This window comes from Mesoplodon mirus, assembly GCF_964341445.2.
Source record: "Mesoplodon mirus genome assembly, chromosome: 2".
In the NCBI taxonomy this organism is placed as follows: domain Eukaryota; kingdom Metazoa; phylum Chordata; class Mammalia; order Artiodactyla; family Ziphiidae; genus Mesoplodon; species Mesoplodon mirus.
The window spans coordinates 127,847,120-127,868,122 of record NC_138977.1 but is presented as its reverse complement, the minus strand read 5'-3'; the positions used below and the strand labels follow the sequence as shown (position 1 = coordinate 127,868,122).

Below are 21,003 nucleotides of genomic sequence, written 5' to 3'. Positions count from 1 at the left end.
CGGTCACAGAGGTTTAGTAGTCTTTGGTGAAGACTTTAGGTTTTTAGTCTAAGAGTGATGGGGACCTCTTGGAAGGTTTTGAATAGAGAAATGACATAATTTGTGAACAAATAATTTGGCTGCATGTGCAGAATAGATGGTAGGGAGCAAGAAAGGAAGTAGGGAGTCCAGTTAGGAAGTTACTGCACCAGTCAGATGGTGGCTTGGACAGGCATGATAGCTGTGGAGGGGTTAAAAAAAAAAAAAAAGTCGAATTGAGCATCTATCCTGAAAGTGATGCCCACAGGACTTACTGACAGACTGAAGCTGAGATGTGAAAGAAAAAAAGTAGAGTCTCAAACACCTCAGACTGGCTGAGGTAGAACTGATTCCTTCTAAGAAACCCTAGCCCAGGTGTATGAAGAACGTTTGGATGAGATAAGTATATAACACAGGGAGAAGGGAGGGAAGTGTGTTATCTGCTAGATGCCTGTATGTCATTTTCATGTGTCATCTCATTGAATCCTCTCCACCACCTTTGGTGATATTATTATCCTTAATTTTAGAGGTAAGAAAAAATTGTAGTTTAAGTTAAATTTAATAATTTACACAAGCCAAAGCTTATACATGAATTTTAACTCAAGACTATCTAACAACTAAGTTCTTTTTGCTAGCTTAGAAAAATAACACTTTTACAGCACTAGTACAAATGAAAAGATTTAATTTATTTTGAAGCAAACTTGTACTTAAGAAAAGTCAGCTTTAACTAGATGATAGTTCAAAGGTATGTATTCATTTTGGGAACAATTCTGAAAGACTTTTTAGGTTCTCAAGGGCTACAGAGGCTAATCGCACTAGTTATTTCCCATTTCTAATTTCACTTTCAAAAGATTTATCCCTAGTACAATTTTTGCATTTATTAGCACTTATGCCATTGGTTTTTGATGTATGAAGATAGATCCAGAGCTAGAGACTATTCTCCCTAAGAATTTGGGCAAGGGCTAGAAGAGAGAGGGGAAGAAGTACATGAACAACTGCATATAGTGATAGTAACTCTTCAGCTCTGGTAAATGAAAACTTAAGGGGAGAACATAGCATGCGGAAAACTGGAGCAGGGAACCCAGGGAAGCCTACCCATGGTCCCAAGTCTCTAAGATTCCTTAGGATCTGGACACTGGAACAATTCAAAGTAAGTCTGTTTCCATCTGGACAAAATTCTTAAAAGGAGCTGGGGGTAAAACTACTTTGTTTCTTTATATTTCTCTCCATAAATGTTTATACTCTCTTTTCAACCTGGAGGAACATAACACTGGGCATATTTAAGAGTTTTCACCAAAAGCACTGAAGGAAGAGGCAGTGGGATATAATTGAAAGGGCAAGGGCAATTCAGAGACTAAGATGGCGCCGTAGCGGAGGTTCAGGAAAGGGTTGTGGACCTCAGAATGCCTGCTCTACCCTGAGTGCACAACCTCGGGTAGGTCATTTTCTGTGAGCCTCAGGATCCTCATTTGTTAAATAGGGATAAATGAGAGTAAAAATAGGAACTACGTCATATGTTCCTATGAGAATAAAATGAGACAGTCTATATAAAGTACTTAGCGAAAGGGCTCAACAAGAGTTTGTTACTATTAATAAGTTTCACTAACAGTGTGACTCTAGACAAATGGATTAAACGTTTTTGCATCTTCTCAGCCATAAAATGATGGCTAGAACTAGGTGATACTGCAGATTTCTTTACAACTTTATAGTTATGATGTTATGTGTGTTGTTTCTTAAGGTGATAGAAAAGAAATGATATCTTTCAGTGGTAGCCACCAGGTGGCAGTAGTGAAGAGTTTAACTGCCATCCCATTTTGGGGGAAACTTCCTAATTTTTTCAGTATACAAATTCAAAAAATCAACAAAAAACTTTAATCATTTGTAATCCTTATTCCCAAGGAACTACCATTAAAATTTTCATGTATAACCTTCCATCCAGGTTATTTCTTCACATATATATATATATGTATATATATATATATATATATATATATATAAATTATTATTTTTCAATTTTATAAGAAATTAGGATAACAGATGTATTGTTTTGTAATCAGTTTTTTTAACACAAAAATATATGGTGAACACCTTCCATAGCAATTAATGTAGTTCTACACCGTCATTCTTAAAAGCTCCATGGTATTCCACAGGTATTTGTTTAATTGAACCATCCTCTACTTAGCAAACACTGACTGGAAAAATTTCCAGAAGTGGAATGCCTGGGCTATGCACCTTCTTTTTTTAAGGCTTTGATACATACCACAAATTTGTCTTTGCCTATATTTTTTGCTTTTGTGTCTGGTAGAGCAAGGTCCCTTATCAGTGCCTTCCTTCAGAATTTAATTGACTATCTAAAGCCTTTATTCTTCCTGATGAAATTTTAAATCTTTTAATCAAATTTTGCCCCTCTGTCTCCCCTAAAAAGTTTGCTGGGATTTTGATTGATACTGTGTTAAATTTATAGGTTAATTTGGGGGGAAGTTTCATCATTACAATAAATTTCATCATTACAGCAATATGGTACACTTCACTATTCATTCAATTCTGTCAGTAAAATTTCCATATTATTTAGTTTACTTCTGGATATTTTATATTTTTTTGTTGCTGTTAATAAATATTATCTTTTAAAATATTCTTCTGACAGCTTTTGCTGGTACATAGGAACACTATTAATTTTAGGATTATTGATTTTGTAATTGGCCATGATACTGAACTCACTTAATGGGTCTAATATTCTTATCTATCCATTCATTCATTCTGTAAATATTCAGGCACTATTCTGGGTCCTGGAAATAAGCAGTAAAAAAAAAATCTGTTCTCAAGATCTTTACATTCTACTGAGAAGAAATACTAAACAAATAAATATATGACAGGTGGTGATAAGTGCTAAGAAGGTGGGGGAAGCATAGTAAAAGGATGGAAAGGGACCACAAAAAATACTACTTCAGTTAACATGTTCAAATAAGGCCCCTCTGATAAGTTGAAGTTTGAGGAGAGACCTAAAATGATGTTGTTTTTCTTGGGTTTCCCCAGTAAGTATATATATATCATTATACACTTCCCACCCACAGCAGGATTTCCATGCTCCTGGAAGATTGCCTGTCCAGTGGTAGCAACACCAAAGATTTAGTCTATAAAGGACGCTTTGAGGGTTTTCAGTGTTCTGGATTTAAAGAATGGCTCCACAAGTCCTTCCAGCCACAACACAACCAAGTGAATCAGCTGTATGTATACATATATCCCCATATCCCCTCCCTCTTGCGTCTCCCTCCCACCCTCCCTCTCCCGCCCCTCTAGGTGGTCACAAAGCACCGAGCTGATCTCCCTGTGCTACGCGATGCTTCCCACTAGCTACCTATTTTACATTTGGTAGTGTATATATGTCCATGCCACTCTCTCACTTCGTCCCAGCTTACCCTTCCCCCTCCCCGTGTCCTCAAGTCCATTCTCTACGTCTGCGTCTTTATTCCTGTCCTGCCTCTAGGTTCATCGGAACCATTTTTTTAGATTCCATATATATGTGTTAGCATACGGTGTTTGTTTTTCTCTTTCTGACTTATTTCACTCTGTATGACAGACTCTAGGTCCATCCACCTCATTACAAAGAACTCAATTTCATTCTTTCACGGCTGAGTAATATTCCATTCTATATATGTGCCACATCTTCTTCATCCATTCCTCTGTCGATGGACGCTTAGGTTGCTTCCATGTCCTGGCTATTGTAAATAGAGCTGCAGTGAACATTGTGGTGCATGACTCTTTTTGAACTCATCATATAGATTCTTAACCCCATAATGCTTTGCTCTAATCTAGCCTACCTTCACACTTCTCTTAATCTATCCTGACTCTTTCATTGTGCTGTTATGAGTCAAATCCCCTGTTGCCCTTAACAACTCTTCTAACCTTTCCCTTTATCTTCTTACTCCAACCAAAAACCTGGCCGTCTCCTTGTTTCCTTGCAATACTCTCAAGTTGTAGGTGTTTTGTCTTGTTTTGTTTTAAATCCTTCGAGTCCTGCTTGCTCTCCATTGCCAAATCCAAACCTTTCCCCTTCCTTCCAAAATCCTAGTTCCCTTGAGATGCATACCATTACATTACTGCCTGAACCTACCCAGGCTGATTGCCTGCTAAAACCAAAATATCAACATTCTCAATAGAATTTAAACATACACAGAGTTTCAAAACAGAACAGTTGGAGCAGTGTGAAGAAGAGGTGAGAGCGACCCCTGGACTGGCCAAAGCCACGCCACTGCGTCCCCGTGTCCAGCGCCCATGTCCCGCCACCGTCGCCACCATGCTCAAGAGAAAGGCTGAAGGGGATGCTAAAGGAGATAAAACCAAGGTGAAGGATGAACCACAGAGAAGATCTGCAAGGTAATCTGCTAAACCTGCTCCTCCAAAGCCAGAGCCCAAGCCTAAAAAGGCCCCTGCAAAGAAGGGAGAGAAGGTACCCAAAGGGAAAAAGGGGAGAGCTGCTACAGACAAGGATGGGAATAACCCTGCAGAAAACGGAGGTGCCAAAACAGACCAGGCACAGAAAGCTGAGGGTGCAGGAGATGCCAAGTGAAGTGTGTGCCTTCTTGATAACTGTGTGCTTCTGCTGACTGAACAGTTTGAAATACTGTTTTCTATCAAGTCTTCTAAAAATGCAGAATTTTGTTTTACTTTTTTTTTTAAGCTATGTTGTTAGCATACAGAAAATTTCATTATTGTTTTTTTGGGGAAGAGCACATGTCACTAATAGATTGTCTCTGAAGCTGGATTGACATGGGATAAAGAACACCTTTCCCGTCTGGTTTTGAGAGACTTCCTCTTGGTTCCCAGGAAGGAGGGGTTCCTTGATGTTGACACACAGTAGCCACTTTGGCACAAACACCTCGTGGTGTGGAAAAACTAGATTTAGTTTTTACGTCCTCTTCTCCCTCACCACCTTCAGCCTAGACTTGAGTCCCTTAAACCCAGAGACCTGTTGGAACCTGACACCTCAAAATTGGTTACCAGTATGTCAGGCAATCTGGACTTTCCAGTGTGACCACTGAGATGGCATCCCTCAAAAGAGCAGCGGTTCCCTTTTTAGGTTGTGGACCTTCAGATTGATATTTCTGCCATTTTCATTTCCATTTCCTGAAAGTCAGGGTCAGCTTGTGAAAAGTTGTAAAACAACATGCTAAATGTGAAATGTCAACCCTCACTCTAAACTTTCCCTGTTCAGAGCATCACAGGAAGACTTCATTGGGTTTTATAGTGGCTTTCAGATTTTGGTAGTCCACTGAAAAAGGGAGTTTGAAAGTTGTTGTATACTGTTAACGATTGTCTGCCCATGTCCTGCCTGAAATACCATGATTGCTTATGAAAAGTATCTTTAATAAAGCTGGATACAGTTAAAAAAAAACAAACAAAACAGAACAGTCAAAATATCCAGGATACAATCAAAATTACTAAGCATACAAAGAACCAGGAAAAATCTCAATTCACATGGGAAAAAGAGATGTCAATGCTGAGAGAACACAGATAGTGGAGTTATCTGACAAAGGCTTTGAAGCAGCTATTGGTTGAGAGACAATTCTCCATGGATCTCTTGTATTTCTGTATGTCTTTTGGGCAAGGGCATTAACAGCTTTTTTCCTGTACTATCTTTTCAGGGATTTTTGTATAGCAAACATCCTTGGAAGACAGAGATAATGTCTTCCTCTGGGGCCAAGGGCAGATTTGTTTGCTGTCTAGAATAAAAAAGATAATGTCTCTCTCCAGGGCACAGTTGGATAGGTTTGCTAGTCCCTCATTACAAATTGGAGTTTCCCATAAAGTTCCTCTCCTATAATGAAACTCACTGCATGTGCAGGTATCACCTGGTCCTCCTGGCATTACTTGGTGGGACCTGGGGCTCAGGAAACTGGCATAAATACTGATATTCTACTTCCTGCTACTGCTCTAGGTAATAAATTGTCCTTTGTCTCTGACCCAGGAGACTCACAACTTCTGCCACTATCCATTAAACTGTGGCAGCCTAACTTGTTAACTTGCAAGTAAGGTAAAATCCCAGGCCCTTCAAAGTTCTCAACGCTATTATAAAAATTCTCTTAACAAGCAATCAAAAGCACTTTTTAAAATTAGTTTCTGCTTTATAACAAAGTGAATCAGTTATACATATACATCTGTTCCCATATCCCTTCCCTCTTGTGTCTCCCTCCCTCCCACCCTCCCTATCCCACCCCTCCAGGCGGTCACAAAGCACTGAGCTGATCTCCCTGTGCTATGTGGCTGCTTCCCACTAGCTATCTACCTTACGTTTGGTAGTGTATATATGTCCATGCTTCTCTCTCGCTTTGTCACAGCTTACCCTTCCCCCTCCCCATATCCTCAAAAGCACTTTTGAAACCAATGGAAAAATATAAAGTATCAGCAAAGAAATAGAAAATATAAAGAAGAAACATATGTTTAGTTTGGAATTGAAAAATATAGTAGCCAAAATTATAAAAATTCATTGGATGGTCTCAGTAGCAGAGCAGATGACAGAGAAAAGTATCAGTGAAATTGAAAACAGATCAATACAAATTATCCAACCTGAACAACAGAGAAAAAAATTGGATAAACAATGAATAGAATCTCAGGGACTTGCGGGATAATAACAAAAGGTGTTGAAAATTTTTTGAATAAATAATGAATGAAAAGTCTCAAGTTTGGCAAAAGACACAAACCTACAGATTCAAGAAGCTCAACAAAGTCCAAAAATAATGAACATAAAGAAGTCTGTGCCCAGACACATCATCATCAAAATGCTGAAAAATAAAGACAAAGAAAAAATCTTGAAAGCAGCCAGAGAAATGCAATATATTACCTACAGAATAACAATAATTTGAGTTACCATGCAGTCTGGGAGGAAGGGACACAACATTTTTAAAGTGCTGAAGGAAAAAAATGGTCAACACGTAATAGTATATGCAGTAAAAATATCTTTCAGAAATTAAGGTGAAATAATGGCATTCTCAGATGAAGAAAAAATAAAAGAACTCACTGCCAGCAGGTCTGTTCTAAAAGAATTGCTAAAAGAAATTCTTTAGACAGAAGAGAAATGATACTAGAAGGAAACTGGAACGTCAGGAATGAAGAAAGAGCGCCAGAAATGGTAAATACCTGTATAAATATGGTAGACTATTCTCCTCTTGAATTCTTAAAATGTTTGACGTTAAAGGCAAAAATTACAACATTGTCTGGGGGGTTTTGACACATGTAGATGTAACTGATGACAACTAGAACATAAAGGGGAGAGGATAAATGGGCCTATGTTGTGGTAAGGGTTCTATATTTCACTCGAAATGGGGGAAAAATTGATTCTAAGCAGATTTAAAAAGTTTAAATATTTGCATTCCTTGAACCTTGTTTTTGCCTCTAGGACTTTGCAGTTGCTTTTCCCTTTGCCTGAAAAGCCATTTCCCCATATATACTGTCAGCCCTCCCTATCTGAGGGTTCTGCAACCATGGAGTCAACCAATCTCAGATGGAAAGTATTTGGGAAAAAATTTCCAGAAATTTCCAAAAAGCAAAACTTGAATTTGTCATGTGCTAGCAACTATTTACATAGGATTTACATTGTATTAGGTATTATACATAATCTGGAGATGATTTAAAGTATATGGGAGGATGTGTGTAGGTTATATGCAAATACTACCCCATTTTATAAAAGGTCTCTGAGCATTTATGGATTTTGGTATCCTCAGGAGTCCTGGAACCAATTCCCAGAGGAACTGAGTGTTTTATACATGGCATCTAGCTAGGTTTTTCTTTTTATTTCAATTTCTATGTTTTAACTGGTAGTTTTAATACATATATATTTATTTTGATTTTTGATGTAATTGAACTTATTTCAACATCGTTTTTGTTTATGTTTACCTTGCTTTTTCTGAGCCACTTTTTCACCCTTTTGGAGGTATTTTTTTAAAAATTAACTTTTGTTCAGAGTTTTAAAATTCCATTTTCTCCCTTTATTTGGAATTCGTACTATATTTGTACTTCCTAGAAGTTTTCTTGTACCTCTAACTTAACAAAATGTAAACAGTATATTAACCCGTCTTCTAAACAAAATGACTACTCCTCCTCTCAATGCCTACATGCTAGTGTTATTCAAGGTATTAGTTCTGTACATTTTTTTAAACCTCACAAATCAGACATTTTTTTAGACAATGTTTAGTTGACAAGTTTGTTTACCTTTTGATTCACTCACCATTCTATCTTGCACCTCAGACCATTCTTCTAAGATAATTTCTTTTTAAATTTTTTTAAAAAGCTCTCACAAATCACTTACTTTATGCCAGGTTTTGTTATAAGTTCTATTTTATTTTTTTAATTTGGATTATGATATTATTATGTTTTTCTATATTTATTTATTTATTTATTTGGTCGCACTGGGTCTTAGTTGCGGCAGACGGGCTCCTTAATTGTGGCCTGGGAACTCTTAGTTGCAGCATGCATGTGGGATCTAGTTCCCTGACCAGGGATCAAACCCAGGCCCCCTGCATTGGGCGCGTGGTGTCTTATCCACTGGGCCACCAGGGAAGTCCCTGAGTTCTATTTTCTACTAATTCATCTAATCCTCATAACAATTCCATGAGGTATATACTATATTGTCAACATTTTATTTGATTTATTTATTTATTTTTAACATCTTTATTGGAGTATAATTGCTTTACAATGGTGTGTTAGTTTCTGCTTTACAGCAAAGTGAATCAGCTCTACATATTATTGTCAACATTTTACAAACGAGAAAACTGAAGCACTGAGATGTTAACTCACTTGTCTAATATCCCACAACTAGCAAATGGCAGAACAGGGATTCAAACCAAGCAGACTTTATTCTTAACCTGTTTGAAATACTGCTTCTCATATATCATTTAGGAGTTCCTTTAATGCAGGTCTCTGAGGTGAACTCCCAGTTCTCATTTAACTTAAATGTTTCTTTTTTACTCTTGTTCTTGAACAATACTTTGGGTGAGTACACAATTCTAGCTCACTTTCAGCTCTTGAAAGATATTATTCCATTAACTTTTGGCTTCTATTGATGCTGACGAGAAATCCATTATCATTTTAATTGTTATTTTGCCAGTGATCTGTCCTTTCTCTTTGGCTGCTTTTATGATCTTTTCCTGTGAGTTCTTCAGTTTTTTTACTATGTGTCATTATGCATTTCTTTTTATTTACCCTGCTTTGGTTATGTTGTGATTCTTTTTTTTTTTTTAAGATACTTTTTCTAGTTCTTTTTCAAATATTTATTTATTTATTTTTGGCTGCATTGGGTCTTCGTTGCTGCACGGGGACTTTCTCTAGTTGCGGCACTTCGTTGTGGAGCACAGGCTTCAGGCGTGTGGCCTTCAGTAGTTGTGGCTCACGGGCTCAGTATTTGTGGTGCATGGGCTTAGTTGCTCAGTGGCATGTGGGATCTTCCCGGACCAGGGATCTAACCCGTGTCCTCTGCATTGGCAGGTGGATTCTTAACGACTGCGCTGCCAGGGAAGTCCAGTTATGTTGTGATTCTTAAAACTCCAGGTACCTGTTTTTCATCCTTTCTGCAAAAGTCATAGTACTATTTCTTTAAATATTGCATCTCATTTAGAACATTTGTAACCAGTGGGAGGTAAAGGGCAGGGACTGACTAACTGACAAGAGGCATGAGGGAACTTTCTGGGGTGATGGATATGTTCTATTTTTTGATAGGAGTTTTTGTTATACCCATATATGCACTTGTAAAAACTCACTGAATGATGCATTTAAGACTTGTGCATTTTACTGTATGTAAATTTTACCTAGGTGGGAAAAAAGAACTATAAAACAGTATTGAACACTAGTTAATGGAAATGCCTTGAAATCTTTAGAGGTGAGGTCTACAACTTACTCTAAAAAGCATCAAAAAAAAAGAGAATGCATTGATGGATGGGTAAAAGAATGGACAGATAAGTGATATAGCAAATATAACAAAATGTTAATTCTAGAATTTAGTTGGTGGATAAGAGTGTTCACTCCACAATTCTTTCAACTTTTCTGTATGTTTAAAATGTTTATAAAATGTTGGGGGAGAAGATTGCTTCTCCTTTATTCTATTCTGTCCTTCTGGGATTACAATTAGTTATATGACAGGCTCTCTCATCCTAGTGTCCATCTCTTAATTATCTTACATATTTTTAGTTCCTTGTCTCTCTGTAGTATACCCTAGATAATTTCTTCAGATAAATCTTCTCATTTATTAACTTTCTTTTCATTTGCATCTCATTTTTTCTTTAATCTTTGCACTGAGTTTTGTCATTACAACAATTACATTTCTCATGTGTAGAAAGTCTACCCTCTCCCACCTGCCTCCCCCCCTGCCTATTCATTAGGCCTTGCTCATCTTTTGTCATTACATCCTTTACTTTTTTTTTTAACATTTGGAGTATAGTTATTCTATACTCTATCAGCTCCACTACTATGGTCCTTGGAGTTAGGTATCTGTTGAATATTATTTCTGCAGATACTCACTCACAGAAGTTTGGCTTCTTGGTGCTTGTAGTTCTTTGACTGTGAGCTCATTGCTTGACCTTAATCTTGGGAGTCCTCTTGACCTAAATTGGGGATGTTTTCTTCCAGAAAAGTTTTGCTTCTGTTTCTGCTCATAGCCAGAGAGCAACACAGACTTAAAATTAATTCAGCTCCCATAGAGAGTCTTGTTTCAGTGAGGGAGTCCCATGCATGGATTTCCACTTGGCAACTGGTCCAGGGCTGTGTATCAAGATTGCGGCTGTTGATAGGACTTATCCTGATATGTCCTCCTATCTGCTTGCTGATCAGCCTGGGCTAAGGGTTTGTGCGTGGGTGGTGGTGGTAGGGATTCCTTAGGACTTTCTCAACTTCTTGAGGATCAGTGATGCCTTATAGAGCATATCTCACATAGATTACACCCGTTCAGCCAGAGGAGGACCCCTCAAAGAGCTCTGGAAGAAAATATTTGATATTCTTTATTTGTAAAGGAAGTATCCTATTCCTAATTTACCAAAGATTTTTAAATTTAAAATGGATGTTAAATTTTATATCAAATGCCTTTTCGGTATCTGTAGAGATGATGACAGATAAGATTTTTCTCCTTTAAGCAAGTTATTAAGAATTGTTTTATCTCCTAGATTCATTGCTTGTTCTAAAACGGGAACTGTGCTCTTTAAATATTTTTCCTTTGCCAGCTGGCACAATGTTATGTTATGTCAGTAGAAGGTGCTGGAAAGAATTTTCCTTCTTAGTTCTTGCTTGCTTTCTTGCCTGACACTTGAAATACACATAGCTTCTCTCGCACCCCCCATCCTGCAGTGCTTTGCCTTTGCCTGGCTGCTGCACTACAGATAGCTTCTTAGTGCCTGGCTCCTACAGTGCAAGTGGCTTCCCCAGCACCAGGCTCCTGCATTCTGGGCAATTTCCCCAGCACCCAGCAGCTTCCCCAGATCCACCTTCAGACTTTTGGAGCAGAGTGGCTCCCACAAGACACCGACCCATGAACAGCTTTCTCTGGTACCCTAGAGGGTAAATTTTCAGTAAATTCCAGAAGGTGGATTTCTAGCATCCTTCACTGGCACACAACCAAAGCAAATTCCCTGCCAGTCAATAAGCCATGGTCTTGCCCTCTCTAACAAGGTCTAGATCTCAGCCTGCAGCTGGGGGCAGGGCCGGGGGTACCTTGGGGAATCTATCTCAGCCTTAGGGGTAGTAATTACTTTTTTTTTTTTTTTTTTGCGGCACGCGGGCCTCTCACTGTTGTGGCCTCTCCCGTTGCGGAGCACAGGCTCCGGACGCGCAGGCTCAGCGGCCATGGCTCACGGGCGCAGCCACTCCGTGGCATGTGGGATCTTCCTGGACCGGGGCACGAACCCGTGTCCCCTGCATCGGCAGGCTGACTCTCAACCACTGCGCCACCAGGGAAGCCCAGTAATTACTTCTTATATCTGATATTCCTATACTTAGAGTTCTCTTCACTTTCTACTAGCTAAGCCCTTGTTACCCTAATCCCATCATAGTTAATAATTCTCTATATTAAACTTTGCATGGTCGGATTACTGTGGTTTCTATTTTCTGATTGACCTTGGCTGATACTTTCAGTCGTTTCTAAATTTACTGAGAATTTTTAAAACTATCTCCCAGTTTTTGGTCTATGTTGGTGAATGTTCCATAGGCATTTTGAAATAAATGTGCACTCTGCCACTGTTTGATGTAGCGTTCTGTGAATATCAAGTAGGTCAAGTTGGTTGATAAAATTGAGTCCTCTATATCATTGCTGATTTTTAAAATCTACTTGTCTATCAAAAATTGAGAGGGGAATGTCAAAATCTCAGTTATAATTGTGGATTTTTCTATTTCTCTTTTCTGTTGTCAGTTTTCAATTCATGTAGTCTGAAGCTTAGTAACTACATCTTGATGAACTGACCCTTTTATTATTATGAAACGTCCCTCTTTATCCCTTGTCTTGAAGACAGGCCAAATTCCTTTTCCTAAAGTCTACTTTGTCTGACAATAATATAGGTATTCCAGGTTTATTCTGTTTGCACATCTTTTCTCATCATTTTACTTTGAACTTATCTGTGTCTTTGTGGTGATGATGCCTTTTTTTGTAAACAGTACATAATTAGGCCTTGCTTTTTTAGAGAGGTATGTCTTTTTAATTGCAGGGTTTAGACCTTTTACAATGTATTTAATTATTGATATAGTTGATATCTGTTTTCTATTTGTTCAATCTACATTTTTAATTTTTCACCTTTCCTTGGCTCCTTTTTGACTAATTTGTAGTATATTCCACTTTAATTCCTCTATTGGCTGCCTTCGCTATGCTTCTTTCATTATTTTCATTGTTGTTCTAAGTTTTACAATATGCAACTTTAATTTATCATAGTCTACTTTTATTTGTCATATTACCACACATATACTGTAATATATATACTTCTGTTTTTCCCTCTCATTCTTTGTGATATTGTGGGCATACATTTTCTTTCTGTATGTTATAATCCCCACAGTACACTCCTATTATTTTTGCTTTAAACAGTCAACTATGAAAGAAATTTTAAACTGAGAAAGGAGTCTTTTTTTATTTATCCAGATATTTACCATTTCTGGTGTTTTTCATCCCTTTGTGTAGTTCTGTGTTTCCACCTGGTATCATCTTCCGTCAGCCTCAAGAACTTCCTTTAATATTTTACATAGCACAGGTCTGTTGTGACACATTCTCTTGGCTTTTGTTTGAAAATGGCCTTATTTTGCCTTCAGGTCTTTGTTTTTGTTTTTGTTTTTGTTTTTTTGTGGTACGCGGGCCTATCACTGTTGTGGCCTCTCCTGTTGCAGAGCACAGGCTCTGGACGTGCAGGCTCAGCAGCCATGGCTCACGGGCCCTGCCACTCTGCGGCATGTGGGATCTTCCCGGTCTGGGGCACGAACCCTTGTCCCCTGCATCGGCAGGCGGACTCTCAACCACTGCGCCACCAGGGAAGCCCTTGCCTTCAGTTTTGAAAGATAAGTTTGCTCCATAGAAAATTATAGGTTGGGGCTTCCCTGGTGGCACAGTGGTTAGGAGTCTGCCTGCCAGTGCAGGGGACACGGGTCTGAGTCCTGCTCCGGGAAGATCCCACATGCCGTGGGGCAGCTAAGCCCGTGCGCCACAACTACTGAGCCTGAGCTCTAGAGCCTGCGAACCACAACTAATGAGCCCATGTGCCACAACTACTGAAGCCCACATGCCTAAGAGAAGCCACCGCAGTGAGAGGCCCACACACCACAACTAAGAGTAGCCCCCACTCACTGCAACTAGAGAAAGCCCGCACACAGCAACAAAGACCAAACGCAGCCAAAAAATAAATAAATTTATTTTTTTTAAAAAAAGAAAATTATAGGTTGACTTTAAAATTTTTTATTTATTTGGCTGCACCAGGGCTTAGTTGTGGCATGCAGGATCTTCGTTGCCATGTGCTGGATCTTTAGTTGTGGCATGCAGGATCTAGTTCCCTGACCAGGGATCGAACCTGGGCCCCCTGCATTGGGAGCATGGAGTCTTAATCACTGGACCACCAAGGAAGTCCCTAGGTTGACTTTTTTTCTTTCAGCACTTCAGAGATACTGTCTTCTGTTTTTCCTGTTTCTGATAGAAAATTAGTGATAATTCTTAACTTTCTTCTTATGTATTTATTGTTCTTTTCTCTGCTTTTAAGATTTTCTCTTCTCACTGGCTTCCAGCAATTGTCATAATGTGCTTTGATGTTTTCCTTCTGTTTATCCTACTTGGGGTTAATAGAGCTTCTTAGATCTATATTATAGTTTTAATCTAATTTGGAAATATTGAGGCTTCCCTGGTGGCACAGTGGTTAAGAATCCACTTGCCAATGCAGGCAACATGGTTTCAAGCCCTGGTCCGGGAAGATTCCCACATGCCACGGACCAACTAAGCCCGTGCACCACAACTACTGAGCCTGTGCTCTAGAGCCCGTGAGCCACAACTACTGAGCCCATGTGCCACAACTACTGAAGCCAGCATGCCTAGAGTCCATGTTCGGCAGCAAGAGAAGCCACCGCAATGAGAAGCCTGCACACTGCAATGAAAAGTAGCCCCCACTCGTCACAACTAGAGAAAGTCTGAGTGCATCAACAAAGACCCAACGCAGGGCTTCCCTGGTGGTGCAGTGGTTAAGAGTCCGCCTGCCAGTGCAGGGGACATGGGTTCATGCCCCAGTCCAGGAGGATCCCACATGCCACGGAGCGGCTAGGCCCGTGAGCCACAACTACTGAGCCTGCGCATCTGGAGCCTGTGCTCCGCAACGGGAGAGGCCGCAACAGTGAGAGGCCCGCGGACCACAATGAAGAGTGGCCCCCGCTTGCCACAACTGGAGAAAGCCCAGGCACAGAAACGAAGACCCAACACAGCCATAAATAAATGAATTTTAAAAAAGACCAAACACAGCCAAAAATAAATAAATAAATTTATTTTAAAAATAAATTGGGAGATATTTTGGCCATTATTTTTTCAAATACTGCCCTCTCTCAGTGGTATTCCAATTACATGTATATTAGAGCACTTCATATTTATTGTTCCCCAGGAAACTGAAACTATTCTCTTTTTTTCTGTGTGCTATAATTTGAATAGCTTCTATTGCTGCTTTCAAGTTCAGCAATTTTTTTAAAAATAGGTCTTTATTGTAATATAATTGCTTCACCAAACCATGTTACTTTCTGTTGCACAGCAAAGGAAATCAGCCATATGCATACACATATCCCCATATCCCTTCCCTCTATGTCATCGCAAAGCACAGAGCTGATCTCCCTGTGCTATGCTGCTGCTTCCCACCAGTCAACTATTTTACATTCAGTAGTGTATGTATGCTGATGCTACTCTCACTTTGCCCCAGCTTCGCTCTTTCACCCCATGTCATCAAGTCCACTCTCTATGTCTACCTCTTTATTCCTGCCCTGCAACTAGGTTCATTAGTACCTTTTTTTTTTTTTTAGATTCCATATATATGCATTAGCATACAGTATCTGTTTTTCTCTTTCTGACTTACTTCACTTGGTATGACAGACTCTAGGTCCATCCACCTCACCACAAATAACTCAGTTTCATTTCTTTTTATGGCTGAGTAATATTCCATTGTATATATGTGCCACATCTTCTTTATCCATTCATCTGTCGATGGACACTTAGGTTGCTTCCATGTCCTGGCTATTGTAAACAGAGCTGCAATGAACATTGTGGTACATGACTCTTTTATTATTTTTTAAATTTATTTTATTTTATTTATTTTTGGCTGCATTGGGTCTTTGTTGCTGCACATGGGCTTTCTCTAGTTGCAGTGAGTGGGGGCTACTCTTCGTTGTGGTGTGTGGACTTCTCATTGCAGTGGCTTCTGTTGTTGCAGAGCATGGGTTCTAGGCATGCAGGCTTCAGTAGTTGTGGGTAACGGGCTCTAGAGCACAGGCTCAGTAGTTGTGGCACATGGGCTTAGCTGTTCTGTGGCATGTGGGATCTTCACGGACCAGGGCTCGAACCCATGTCCCCTGCACTGGCAGGCGGATTCTTAAACACTGCACCACCAGGGAAGTCCCTACATGTCTCTTTTTGAATTATGGTTTTCTCAGGGTATGCACCCAATAGTGGGATTGCTGGGTCATATGATAGTTCTATTTTTAGTTTACGGAACCTCCCATTTACCATAGCAATAAAAAGAATAAAATACCTAGGAATAACCTGCCTAAGGAGGCAAAAGACTTAAAAACTAAAACTGGGGCTTCCCTGGCGGCGCAGTGGTTGAGAGTCCACCTGCTGATGCAGGGGACACGGGTTCGTGCCCCAGTCTGGGAAGATCCCACATGCCGTGGAGCAGCTGGGCCCGAGCCATGGCCACTGAGCCTGTGCATCTGGAGTCTGTGCTCCGCAATGGGAGAGGCCACAACAGTGAGAGGCCCGCATACAGCAAAAAAACAAACAAACAAAAAAACTAAAACTGTTTTCCATAGTGGTTGTATCAATTTACATTCCCACCAACGGTGTAGGAGGGTTCCCTTTTCACCACATGCTTTCCAGCATTTATTATTTCTAGCTTTTTTGATAATGGCCATTCTAATCGGAGTGAGGTGATACCTCACTGTAGTTTTGATTTGCATTTCTCTAATAATTAGTGATGTTGAGCATCTTTTCATGTGCCTCTTGGCCATCTGTATGTCTTCCTTGGTGAAATGTTTATTTAGGTCTTCCACCCATTTTTTAACTGGATTGTTCATTTCTTTGATATTGAGCTCCATGACCTGTTTGTATATTTTGGAGATTAATCCTTTGTCTGTTGTTTCATTTGCAAATATTTTCCCCCATTCTGAGGGTTGTCTTTTTGTCTTGTTTATGGTTTCCTTTGCTGTGCAAAAGCTTTAAAGTTTAATTAAGTCCCATTTGTTTATTTTTGTTTTTATTTCTGTTACTCTAGAAGGTGGGTCAAAAAAGATCTTGCTGTGGTTTATGTCAAGGAGTGTTTTTCCTATGTTTTCCTCTAAAAGTTTTATAGTATCTGGTCTTACATTTAAGTCTTTAATCATTTTGGAGTTTATTTTTGTGTATGGCGTTAGGAAGTGTTATTTCATTCTTTTACGTGTAGTTGTCCAGTTTTCCCAGCACCACTTATTGAAGAGGCTGACTTTTCTACATTGTATGTTCTTGCCTCCTTTGTTGTAAATTAGGTGCCCATATGTGCGTGGGTTTATCTCTGGGCTTTCTGTCCTGTACCACTGATCTATATTTCTGTTTTTGTGCCAGTACCACACTGTCTTGATAACTGTAGCTTTGTGGTATAGTTTGAAGTAAGGGAGCCTGATTCCCCCAACTCAGTTTTTCCTTCTCAAGATTGCTTTGGTTATTCGGGATCTTTTGTGTTTCCATACGAATTGTAAATTTTTTTGTTCTAATTCTGTGAAGAATGCCATTAGTAGTTTGATAGGTATTGCACTGAATCTGTAGATTGCTTTGGGTAGTACAGTCATTTCCACAATATTGCTTCTTCCAATCCAAGAACATAGTATATTTCTCCATTTGTTTATGTCATCTTTGATTTCTTTCATCAGTGTTTTATAGTTTTCTGAGTACAAGTCTTTTGCCTCCTTAGGCAGGTTATTCCTAGGTATTTTATTCTTTTTATTGCTATGGTAAATGGGAGTGTTTCCTTAATTTCTCTGATTTTTCGTTGTTGGTGTATAGAAATGCCAGAGATTTCTGTGCATTAATTTTGTATCCTGAAACCTTGCCAAATTCATTGATTAGTTCTAGTAGTTTTCTGGTGGCATCTTTAGGATTTTCTACGTATACTATCATGTCATCGGCAAACAGTGACAGTTTTACTTCTTTTCCAATTTGTATTCCTTTTATTTCTTTTTCTTCTCTGATTGGACCACTCTTTCTTCTCTGATTGGACCACTCTGTGGCTAGGACTTCCAAAACTATGTTGAATAAGAGTGGTGAGAGTGGACATTCTTGTCTTATTCCTGATCTTAGTGGAAATGCTTCCAGTTTTTCACCATTGAGAATGATGTTTGCTGTGTGTCTGTCATATATGGCCTTTATTATGTTGAGGTAGGTCCCCTGTATGCCCATTTTCTGGAGACTTTTTATTATAAATCGGTGTTGAATTTTGTCAAAAGCTTTTTCTGCATCTATTGAGATGATCGTATGGGTTTTATTCCTTAATTTGTTAATGTGGTGTATCATATTGAAGAATCCTTGCATACCTGGGATAAATCCCACTTGATCATGGTGTATGACACTTTTAATGTGCCGTTGGATTCTGTTTGCTAGAATTTTGTTCAGGATTTTTGCATCTATGTTCATCAGTGATATTGGTCTATAATTTTCTTTTTTTGTGATATCTTTTTCTGGTTTTGGTATCAGGGTGATGGTGGCTTCGTAGAATGAATTTGGGAGTGTTTCACCCTCTGCAATTTTTGGAAGGGTTTGGGAAGGATTGATGTTAGCTCTTCTCTAAATGTTTGATAGAATTCTCCTGTGAAGCCATCTGGTCCTGGCCATTAGTTTGTTGGAAGATTTTAAATTATGGTTTCAATTTCATTACTTGTGATAGGTCTGTTTATATTTTCTAATTCTTCCTGGTTCGGTCTTGGAAAATTGTACCTTTCCAAGAATTTGTCCATTTCTTCATGGTTGTCCATTTTATTGGCACATAGTTGTAGCAGTCTCTTATAATTCTTTGTATTTCTGCAGTATCAGTTGTGATTTCTCCTTTTTCATTTCTATTGATTTGCGTCCTCTCCCTTTTTTTCTTGATGAGTCTGGCTAAAGGTTTATCAATTTTGTTTATCTTCTCAAAGAACCAGCTTTCAGTTTTATTGATCTTTGCTATTGTTTTCTTCATTTCTATTTCATTTATTTCTGCTCTGATCTTTATGATTTCTTTCCTTCTACTGACTTTGGGTTTTCTTTTTTCTTCTTTCTCTAGTTGTTTTAAGTGTAGTGTTAGATTGTTTATTTGAGATTGTTTTTGTTTCTTGAGGTGAGATTGAATTGCTATAAACTACCCTCTTAGAACTGCTTTTGCTGTATCCCATAGGTTCTGGGTTGTTGTGTTTTTGTTGTCATTTGTTTCTATGTATTTTTTTTTATTTCTTCTTGGATTTCTTCAGTGATCTCTTGGTTATTTAGTAGCACACTGGTTAGCCTCCATGTATTTGTTTTTTTTAGTTTTTTTTTTCCTGTAATTGATTTCTAATCTCATAGCATTGTGGTCAGAAAAGATGCTTGATACGATTTCAATTTCCTTAAATTTTCTGAGGCTTGATTTGTGACCCAAGATGTGATCTATTCTGGAGAATGTTCCATGTGTACTTGAGATGAAAGTGTATTCTGCCACTTTTGGGTGGAATGTTCTATAAATATCAATTAAATCTATCTGCTCGGGGGCTTCCCTGGTGGCGCAGTGGTTGGGAGCCCGCCTGCCGATGCAGGGGACACGGGTTCGTGCCCCGGTCCGGGAGGACCCCACATGCCGCGGAGCGGCTGGGCCCGTGGGCCATGGACGCTGGGCCTGCGCGTCCGGAGCCTGTGCCCCGCAGCGGGAGAGGCCACAACAGTGAGAGGCCCGTGTACCACAAAAAAAAAAAAAAAAAAAAAAAATCTATCTGCTCTATTGTGTCACTTAAAGCTTGTGTTTCCTTATTTATTTTCTGTTTGGATGATCTGTGCATTGGTGTAAGTGGCATGTTAAAGTCCCCTACTATTATTGTGTTGCTGTTGTTAGCAACACATGGTTTTCATGGTTGTTAGCATTTGCCTTATGTATTGAGGTGTTCCTATGTTGGGTGCATAAACATTTATAATTGTTATATCTTCTGGTTGGATTGATCCTTTGATCATTATGTAGTGTCCCTCCTTATCTCTTGTAACAGTCTTTAAGGTCTATTTTATCTGATACGAGTATTGCTACTCCAGCTTTCTTTTGATTTCCATTTGCATGAAATATCTTTTTCCATACCTTCACTTTCAGTCTGTATGTGTCCCTAGGTCTGAAGTGGGTCTCTTGTAGACAACATACATATGGGTCTTGTTTTTGTATCCACTCAGCCAGTCTGTGGCTTTTGGTTGGGGCATTTAATCCATTTACATTCAAGTTCATTATCGATATGTATGTTCCTATTACCATTTTCTTAATTGTTTTGGGTTTGTTTTTGTGGGTCTTTTTCTTCTCTCGTGTTCCCTGCCTAGAGAAGTTTCTTTAGCATTTGTTGTAAAGCTGGTTTAGGGGTGCTGAATTCTCTTACCTTTTGCTTGTCTGAAAAGCTTTTGACTTCTCCATCGAATCTGAATGAGATCCTTGCTGGGTAGAGCAATCTTAGTTATAGGTTTTTCTCTTCCATCACTTTAAGTATATCCTGACACTCCCTTCTGGCCTGCAGTTTCCACTAAAAAATGAGCTGATAACCTTATGGGGATTCCTTTGTATGTTATTTTTTGTTTTTCCCTTGCTGCTTTTAATATTTTTTCTTTGAATTTAATTTTTGTTAGTTTAATATGTGTCTTGGTGTGTTTTTCCTAGGGTTTATCCTGTATAGGACTTTCTGTGTTTCCTGGACTTGGGTGACTATTTCTTTTCCCATGTTTGGGAAGTTTTCCACTATAATCTCTTCAAGTATTTTCTCAGACCCTTTCTTTGTCTCTTCTTCTTCTGGGACCCTTATAATTCGAATGTTGGTGCGTTTAGTGTTGTCCCAGAGCCCTCTGAGATTGTCTTCTTTTCATTCTTTTTTCTTTATTCTGCTCCTTGGCACTTATTTCCACCATTTTGTCTTCCAGCTCATTTATTCATTCTTCTGCCTCAGTTATTGTTATTGATTCCTCCTAGTGTATTTTTCATTTCAGTTATTGTGTTGTTCATCTGTTTGTTCTTCTAGATCTTTGTTAAACATTTCTTGTATTTTCTCAATCCGTGCTTCCATTCTATTTCTGAGATTCTG

At 39.0% G+C, this 21,003-nt stretch overlaps 2 pseudogenes across 2 annotated transcripts in view; one reads left to right on the top strand and one right to left on the bottom strand.

Annotated features, from left to right (window-relative positions):
• Positions 1-21,003, bottom strand: part of LOC309816071 — a 52,837-nt pseudogene that overhangs the window by 24,474 nt on the left and 7,360 nt on the right. The gene's annotated exons all lie outside the window — the stretch shown is intronic.
• LOC309795319 (non-histone chromosomal protein HMG-17-like) lies at positions 4,275-4,658 on the top strand (annotated as a pseudogene). The gene has a single exon. The product of its transcript is annotated as a non-histone chromosomal protein HMG-17-like (transcript).